This window comes from Nylanderia fulva, unplaced genomic scaffold (genome assembly GCF_048542155.1).
Source record: "Nylanderia fulva isolate GAGA-0341 unplaced genomic scaffold, ASM4854215v1 Scaffold277, whole genome shotgun sequence".
NCBI lineage: Eukaryota > Metazoa > Arthropoda > Insecta > Hymenoptera > Formicidae > Nylanderia > Nylanderia fulva.
Genome location: NW_028190344.1, coordinates 97,794 through 108,424, shown reverse-complemented (window position 1 = coordinate 108,424; position 10,631 = coordinate 97,794).

The window sequence follows — 10,631 nt, the reverse complement described above, 5'->3', positions numbered from 1 at the left end:
GATTCGGGGCATCGCTGCGTCACACGCATTGACTATAACCGAAATTCCTTTTATGATTGACATTTGTCGAATTCATGATAGATTTCATCGATTTTTGCTCATCATCTTTATTCTGCATTAAATGCTTGTAACGTTTATGTTGAATCAAATCATTATTCTCGCGATTGTCGTTTGTATAAAATTCTTTGTCATTTTGTGAATTATTCATAAATTTTTTATGCAAATCATGTCGAAGTGTTATTATTTCGTCGTTATAATTTGTTGTAGAATCCTCATTTATCTCGGATCGTATCGTCAAATTATTATCTCTGTTGGTGGAATTTTGCTGCAACTTTGAAGCCGAAATGACGAGGAGAATCACGGAACACACAAATGCAAACATCTTTTCACTCATTATTTCACGTAAGAATATACTTTCGAGTAATTAAATAATCAAATTTAGTGTTCATAATTTTTCATATAAGTTTTAAATTTTCAATAATTAAAAAATATATAATAAAATAAAATTATTTTATTTTATTTCTCAACAAAATCTCGAAAGAGCGATCTGATTTTAGCACTATTACTATTAATATTGATGATTGCACGTTTTGAATGTTAATTATCTCATTAGTTAAAGTCAGTATTATATCACTGTATCCGGCTTTTTTCTGATGTACTTTTATTTTTTTTCTGATAGAAGACTACACAAGACATATGTGCCTGCGCGATGGGAGATGAGACTACCGAAGACAACGTATCGTTGATAGCTTTGCGAAAAACTGTTCGTTTACTATACTATATAGAACTATACACTATACACATAGAGCTTTTACATACTATATACAAAGAAAATAAAAAAATTATTAAAACTTCTACTAACGATAGCTCGACCAATCCAACAGCAAAATAAAATACTCTCTTGACTGTATTTTAGATATTTAATGTTTAAATGAAAAGTCTTCATATTTTTAAGAATACCGCGCAAATAAGAAATAAATTGATGAGCAGCAAGTCAAATAACAAAAATTTATTAATTATTTTTTAAATTTATGTTCAATTTAATTCAAGTTTATTCCGGACTCCCCTAGAGGTTGCCGGGGCGTTTTCAAGGGACCACCAAACCTCTTACATCCTCCTTTTCTCGTTACAATATGTTACATATGCGGCGCTTTTTTCTGATAGGAGCGTTCCCGAACCTTTACAATCCTTCTCTAATCACTCATTAAAATTCCATATCAATTCCCTCTGGCGCTTTTTCTGATAGGAGCGTTCTTAAACCTCTGTTCCTTTATTCCATTCACACCTTCTCTCCCTTTTCCTCCTTCTTCCATCTCCTTACTCCTTGTCTCCAATTCCTCTCCTTCCTTTTTTCCATTTTCTCCTTTTCCTTCCAGCCGAACCTGCCTCCCTTTTTTCCTCACTTCTCCATCTCCTCCTTCTTCACCTTTTTCCTGGCAGGCATGTGGGGTGATTGGCTCGAATTAGATTCGAACCTGGGACCTTAGGTATACTGTCTTACGACTTAATTTCACTCCTTTTTTAAATTTATGTAAAACTGTACTTATTTTATTTATTTGTTATCTATTAATTTCATTTGTTATCTTTAGACTACAAAAATTATTAGAAGATAAAATTCCCTTATGAAAAATTATTACTATATAGTAAGTCCAATTAATCACTTATTTCGAGTACTTAAATTACTGTATATCAGTAATTTAATTAAGTACTCTAAATAAGTGATTAATTGGACTTACTAGTGATAAATTTCCATAAGGGTTATGTTGAATATATCAGTTTATCGTTATTAGCCTACTTTTATATATCGTCATATTAGATAAAATGTCTGCATATATAAAGTAAAAACAAATTACCTATTTCAAAACCGGTTTAGATTACGACGTACATGACTTTGAGAGTTACGTCATGATTGTTTATTTGATTAATTAAAAACAGCTGTAGATCCGGTGGCGCTGATGCTATTTAATTTTTCACTCCCAACTTTGGACGAGGAAAGAAAATCTTTCACAAAAAATTTCATTGATTTCTTTAGAATAAATAATTGAAACTAATTAATAATTACTAAAATGTAAATCATATTGGAGAAAATAGTAATCTAAACCGAATTATTGTAATCATAAAAAATCTAAGATTTCTATTATTTAAGTATTAATGTTACAATAATCTTATGATAAAATATTTAATTACGTTATAAAAATTATACTAATATTATGAATTTTTATTGCAATTCATAATATTAATAAATGAACATATTTTTATTTGATATATGTATAATAATAACTTATAGCAATATCAAGCAAATTTTGTAGCAGTTTTCTAAAGTTTTACAAATATTGAAAATAATATCAGCCGCTACAATTAATATTATAAATATTTTAATATATGTTAAGGAATGTAGCATAATCTTAATTGAATTTGAAAAAGAAACAAGACAAAATAATATGCTTTTGCTACGTAATCCGAAAATATGTGTGAATTATAATTATTAATCTTAAACATAAAGATCAACATGAAAAATATGATTTCAATTTTCAAATAAAAATTAAAGGTCGCTCTTATCAGTGTGGCTTCTTGCTCGTTCGGAAGAACTCATCCTCTCCTGCATGTTTATTTTTTTTGACGTGGTAATAATGCTTGGCGATGTTGCATTCGATCCGTGTGAAGCTTCTGAGAATAAACCGCAGCCGAATTGCTTGAATAATATGCGCTTAATCTTTTTTTTCCATACAAATATAATAAAGATGTATAGATTCTGCATAATATCCAGCAAATCAATAGCATACGTTTTATAAATTGATACAATTCCAGATAAAAACGCTGTGACTATGGACCATTTATGCCCATTAATATAAACAGCATGGTAAATAGCTTCAAACACAATCTAAACCTGCAAACAAATATATTTATATTTGGATATCTTTTTAATAAATATAATACTATTTATTAAAAATACTATTTAATAAATTATTTTTTACAATGGAATGAATTACAGTCCTAGAAGAGAAGAAAAGAGAAAAATAGTTGTTTTGAAGAAATTTTTGAAAAATGTAATTTTCTTTATGAAATTAAATGTATTCTTTAACTTATTCTCATTATTTGCCACATTTCGAGAATTGCAGATCTCCTCGAAAAAAACAACAGAATTGAAGTTACAACGCACGCGCGATATATTTTTCTTTTTCTATAGATTATGCACATTAAAAGAAAAAGAATAGAAAACGAGAAAAAAATAAGCACACCGAAAAAATGTTTGCTGCTACAAAATATTTATCTCTTCCTTTCATCGGGACTGCAAATCATCCCAAACGTAATGTAATATTGTTAGCAAAAATATTGGCAAAAATAACAGATTGGATGGGCTCATTATAACAAACTACATAGAAGACTATCACACATTGATGCAAAAATAAAACAGACCATTTCTTATTATCATTATACCGTTTGTTTTCCGAATCTGTCAGATAAACACCTGTATCCTTCTCGTAACGTTTAATTTTTAGTGCCGTAGAGATAGATAAGCAACGCTATTAATAATACAGGCACTTTTGAGTCCGTAATAATACAACACAAACGTACTCTTCCCTGTAAGTATAAAATGTCATGAATTTTTATACTGTTTCTCACAATACATTAAAATAGCATTAATAAAGTTATCTTTACTTACTATAGAATGAGCAACCTCTTATATAAAATTCCGGTCGCAAAATCTGTGGTAAGTACTCGGAAAGAAAATCCATGCTGATAGAGAACATAGCAAACATAAAGGGACATCCCCACGCAAAGATCATATAATATATCAACTTTTTTTTTTTCGTTGTCTGACGTTTCTTTGTAACGACCAGAATTCTCTAATTTACACAACATATTTAGCAAACAATAGATAAGAGAAATCAGAATGTAAAAACGTTAAAATAATGTGTCTTTGACCAAGTCACTATATCATACTATAAAGCAAAGATTCAGCTTGAAGAATCCATTCTTAAAATTGCTGTACGATTATTTTTAACAGTGTTATGAGCGATTAAAGTGAAAATGACATTTTCTCTTCAATTTGCGATAACTTGATAAATAAAGATCGACATTTACATTTTAAAAAACAATTTTGCAGGGGAAATTTCAGGCTATAACATGAGAATATCAAAAAATTGTTCAAATCTTCTTGTGCATGCGACACGTCTACAAAGTGAGAAGAAAATTTTCCATTTCGTTATTTCATTCATCGTTTCTTGTATATAAAAAATATTAGAATGGAAGAAAATGAAAAAAGCTGTAAACCATTGAAAGTAGAGATTTCAAGCTTTAAAATTCTTTTTTAAAATTTAAATTCTCATTTTTCGAAACAAAGTTATAACTATTTAAAAATTGTCTACTTTTTCAACAATTGTTTTTTTTTATACCTTTTAGTTATTTTAAGGATTGTATATTTACATAACTTATGCAGGCATGACAATGCTACTTTAAATTTTTATTTACTTTTGAGAGACAAATTTTTGATAAAAAATATTTTTATTTTGTAAAAAGTTATTGTGTATTGCTTTATTTTATAAAGTAAATGAGTAAAAGATCAAATCACAATATTATTGCATTACATCGAATTTTTAGATTTCGTTATATTTTATAAATATTTAAATTAAATATATATAATATGCTTATTATATCTAATGCTTATGCTATTTTTACTTTTAAAAATTAATTGTATCAAATCTGTATGCAATTAATAAAAATCTCCAAGAAAACTAAGTATTTATTTCAAATTATAATTAAAACCTATTATAATGTCTTAAGTCAAATAGTTGTTCTTGCCACGTACCAACACAATACATAAGAAAATTCAATTAATACAGAATTTTGCATATTATTCTCTATAATAAGATGCAATTTAATTCGACCAAAAACTGGCTATTTATTTATTGAAAATAAGTACACACTACGTTTCGACCCACATTGTGGTCCTTTTCAAGTGTTGTTCTTATTCAGCAATTACATTAATTAAAAATAGAAACATGAAAGTTGTCCTGTCATATCGACAATTTGTTAGCTACTGGCGATCAACAATTGTCGATATGTCTCCCCGTTCTCCTTTCTCCTTTCCCTTTTTCGTCTAACCTAACTCTTTCCTCGTTCCCTACCCATTCATATCTATCCATCCACATTCTTCTCCTTCTAACCTCTACATTTCTTCCTCTTCCCCTTTCCATCTTATCTCTATCCCGCATCAGCCATCTAAATCTCTTTTCCTCTCTTGTTAAGTCCTCCTCTAAGTCACAGTATATGTATAACCAGTAGCGTCACTCAAGAAAAATAGCGTCGGAGAAATGCTACGGCGCATGCGTTGGATTACTATCCACAATATGGCGTACAGTGAGTTGTAAACACAGTAAGTGGTGGTTATGTTTATCAAAATAAATATATCCTATTAATGAATTCAAGTTAATTAAAGAACTCTGTTAAGTTTCAAGTTTGAAAATATTTTTAAAAAACATTGTTATAATAATGGAACGTCGCGTAGTTGTTGGTGGTTTCACGTGCGCAATGCAAGATTGCAATGAAAATTCCGGCTCCAGTCGTACCTTGAGCTTTTTTCACTTTCCATCTCATCCAGAAAGGTATTAATTGTTTGACAATTTCCTATATACGTATATATAAAATTTAATTGTTTTTAAAATTACAATAACATTTATTTTAGAGCACAATTGTGGCTACAAGCATGCGGAATAAAAAAAGATATTGAAAAAAAGATGCAGAAAATGTCTAATTTTTGTTTTTTCTAAACATTATAATATTAAAAATATTAATAAAAAGTGTTTTATTTTATAATTAATATTGTTTTCTAGGTGACTGAATTCCTGTTCAATTATTCAACACATACTTATCCACAAAATGGAGCTTATCTTATAAGTATTCATACGTATTCATAATAACAAGACAGAAATCAATTTAGGTACATTAAACAGATAAACAATAATACACCTGATAATATAAAACAAATTAGTCTTTTATAACCAATTGTAAATTACATAGAATTGTTATTTACATTTATTTATTATCAATTTTTATATACATCTAAAATTTGAGATTTCGTATTTTTGAAGAGTATAACAAAAAATTGGAATCATTGATCACGAATTTATCGTAATTTTACACATTATATACATTTTAATTGTAAATAATCTAAATGTACATCAATATGTTTATAAATAAAATGGCAATAATAAATATGTTACTTGTTTAATATAAATAATTCATTAAATATTACACAAACATAATAAAAAAAAATTTTGTATAATAAAAAAATAATTTGTATAATAAAAAAATAATTTATTAAATAACACATAGGTATATTTTAATATTATTACTTGTTAAATTTCTTCTTTTTTTATGTTTATATGATTATTTGCGTTACTTTAATGTTACATATGTAATATGTATTTCAAGAAAATATACATTGTGGTTATTTATACAATAATTGTCTGCACAATTATAAAAATAATTGTTTATATATAGTTGCCTTTCTTTCTCACAATTTAAATATAAGCGCGCTATTACTATCAAGAACATGGCGACATGTCACATGATTTCGGACACTGATATCAAAAGAACCGACAAAAAGTGCCGCTACTGGTTATACATATACTGTGTCTAAGTTCTCCCTATCTTTCCTCTCTCCTTTCTCCTTCACTCTGCTAACTCTTCCACCACCCGACCACTCTGTTCATCTTCCTACTTAAATCTTTCATTTCCTCTTTATATCCCCAACCCTTACTCTTTGTCATCTTCTACCTTTATACATTACTCTTATCTCTTATTCCTTTTCACTCTCTTTACTCTCTCTCTCTCTCTTCACTCCTCGCCCTGCACCTTTTACCCCTTGTCCACTGCCCCGTACTTAGCTTCCTCATACCACCACTTCCGCCTTTCCTATCCTTCTGCTCTTCTCCTCCTGCCGCTTCCTTTCTTCTTCTCTTTTCTCTTCTTTCATCTTCTTCTTTTCCCTTCACTTTTTTCCTCTTTAACTTCCTTCACGTTCTCCTCTATCATATCCTCATACCCCTTGTCCATCGTCCCGCATATATCCTCCTCACATCATCACTGCCTTGCTTTTATTTCTCTACACTTCTCTTCCCGCTGCTTTCTTTCCTCTTCCTTTTCCTCCTTCCATCTTGCATCATCATCTCTCTTCACTCTTCTCTCTTCCTTTTTTGCGCCTGAGGGGATTCGTCCCAGGGCGCCTTACAAATAAAGCTTTATTCTATTCTATTCTATTCCTTATCTTTCTTCACCTTCACACCACCTCTTACTCTATACCACCGCTTCTAACGTATGTATACCCATGCGCGCGTCTCCATGTGCCATCGCGAGCGTGCTAGTTTCTTTTGCGCACGTGCTCCATTTGTTTACCATCCTTCCTATGGCACCTCTCTAGTAACTTTATACCGCGCACATGCGCACTAGTCAAAAATTCCTATCTAGATATTAAGTAATCTAAGTTCTTTCTCACGTAAGTCAGTCTCTTTTGTCTACCTTTGATACTGTAATAACTGTCTGTGACCAAAAAGTAATAAAGTATTCTTATATATTTAAAAAGATACAAAAAATATACTTACCATATACTTACCGATCCGAGACGCCTGAGCAGTAATCTTCTTCCCGCTAAAAATATACATACATCCGAGCGCCACATTGGTGACCCCGACGTGATCCCGCGTAAGAAAGGATGCCTGTAGACAGATCGCCTACACGAGAAACAGACGTCCCGGGCGCTGGCACAACCCAAAATCAGCCCGGTGGCAACCAGACACCCCAAGGACGCGAGCCCAACGGCGGAGTTTCAGTGGTATCTTCGCGCCATATCGAACTGCCACTATTTTATCAGGCCGATCCACGGCTATGATGCCCAAGTAGACCTTGTTTTTGCTAACTACAATATAACGTCTGATACCACAAAGTTCAGATACGTTGCCACACAATTGTCCGGCGAAGCTCTGCGTAGCGTGTCCGATCTCGTTATAAATCCGCCCGCTCAAAATAAATATGAAAGCATCAAGCGGCGCGTTATGTCCGCTTATAATGAAGAAGATGGAGCACGCCTTCGACGCCTATTCCGTGGCCACGAGATGCGTGACGAGAAACCCACGGCTTATTTACATTGTTTACGAGCCCTCGCAGGGGACCAGTGTGGAGACGCCGTCATCCGCTCTGTTCTTTGAGCAATTACCAGAAGCTGCTCGAGCAATACTTGCAATTTCCGACTCATCAGATCTCCAGCGGCTAGCAGAGATGACTGATAAGGCACTAGACGTGATGAGACCAATGGTGGCAGCAACCCAAATTGTGCCTGCAAAGAGTTCAAACACACAGGTTACCTCAGATACGCAGTCTACATTAGAAGAGTTACTTAACGCACTCACATTACAGGTCTCAAAAATACAGAAACAACTTGATCGCAACAAACAATTCCGTCGCTCCCGTAGCAGAGGAAAAGAAAACCAACCTAGAGCATTGACACCTGCACCTACGCACTCAAATAAGCCTGAGTTCTGTTACTATCATAATAGATTTGGTGCCAGCGCAAGGAAGTGCCAGAACCCTTGACTCAAGGAGCTAAGCCGCAGGAAAACTAATAAAATCTTCGTACATAGGGGCGACTACGGAGATCAATGAGACGTCAAATTGCCTCACAGTCATGGATCAATACTTAAAGATGAATTTCCTGGTGAACACCGGTGCAGACGTTTCAGTTCTTCCAAAACGCATGAAAGGCAAACAACCTACCCGTGCTAGGTTCACAATTTACGCAGCCAACGGCACTATCATCCCCACTTACAAAAAGCTTAAAATGAAACTCAACTTTGCACTACGCAGAGATTTTGTTTGGCGATTCATTGTAGCTAACGTTCAACAACCGATATTGGGTGCCGACTTTATAAAACATTTTAAACTGCTTGTCGATTTCCATAACCGCCGACTAATCGATATAGAGACAAAATTGCACGTGATAGGTGCAATCACAACATGCAACACTCCAAGTTTAACAAAAATCAGTTACGATAACTGTTACAGGAAAATTCTACTGGAATTCGACAAAGTAACACGTCCAATCAAAAGCCAGGAACCCACACACGGCGTGCAACATTATATAATCACCAACGGACACTCTGTAGTAGAGCGAGCTAGGCGCCTTTCACCAACCCGTTATAAGGCAGCCGGAATCGAATTCCAGAACCTCATCCAGCAGGGTATTTGCGAGCCATCCTCTAGCCCATGGACCTCTACATATGGTGAAGAAATCCAATGAAACATGAAGACCATGTGGCGATTATCGTCGATTAAACAAAATCACGATACCTGGCAGATATCCCGTCCCTCATTTACATGATTTTACGCACCGTTTACATGGATGCAAGATCTTTACTACGCTTGACCTCAACAAAGCATTCCACCAAATTCCAGTAGCTCCAGAGGACAGACCCAAGACCGCCGTAATCACTCCTTTCGGTTTGTTCCAGTTTAACAAGATGACCTTTGGTCTTTGCAACGCTGCGCAGATGTTTCAGCGTCTGATGGATACGGTCCTCCGAGGGGTGGAATATGCGTTCTGCTACATTGACGACATTTTGATCGCATCTACAACACCAGAGCAACACGCAACACACGTGCGTGACATCCTGTCACGGCTACAACAACACGGCCTATCCCTAATGTGAAAAAGTGTACCTTCGGAGCCGAGAAGGTTCGTTACCTGGGATACACTATTAGTCAGGATGATATCGCCCCTCTCCAAGAGCGCATAACTGCAATTAGGGACTATCCCATACCAAATACCGTCAAGGAACTACGCAGATTCCTTGGTTTCATCAACTTTTACCGACGCCTACTTAAAGGAGCAGCATTAATTCAAGCACCCCTACACAAACTTACAACCGGAGCAACCAAGCGAGACAACCAAACAATAGTTTAGACACCGGAGACGCGGGAAGCATTCGAACAATGCAAGAAACAGCTGGAAGAAGCTACTTTCCTGGCACACCCAAAAAAAGGAACACCTCTGGTGTTGCAAACAGACGTCTCAGACACAGCCATTGGTGCCGCACTGCAACAACTCCAAGGAGACGTGTACGTACCCTTAAGTTTTTTCTCACAAAAACTAACCGAAACACAAAGAAAGTATAGCACCTACGACCGTGAGCTCCTAGCGGTCTATAAAGCTCTAAAATATTTCCGGCATTTCGTAAAAGGTCGTAAATGTACGGTAGCAACGGACCACAAGCCGTTAATATATGCCTTCGTCCAGAAGTCAGACCGAGCATCTCCTAGACAGCTGCGTCAACTAGATTATATCTCACAATTCACTACTCACCTGGTTCATCTTCCTGGAACGCAAAACACAGTCGCAGACGCACTATCTCGAATCCAAGAGATACACATGCCTACAATTATCTCCACCAAAGACATCGCACTCAAGCAACTAAAGGATGAAGAGCTGCAAGAACTGGTAAAATCATCAACAACAAATTTGCAGCTTCGTAAATTACGCTTCGACGACTCAGAATATACAATATTCTGTGACGTTTCCACCGAAGAGATTCGCCAATACATACCTCGCATCCTACGCCGCAGAATATTCGACACGG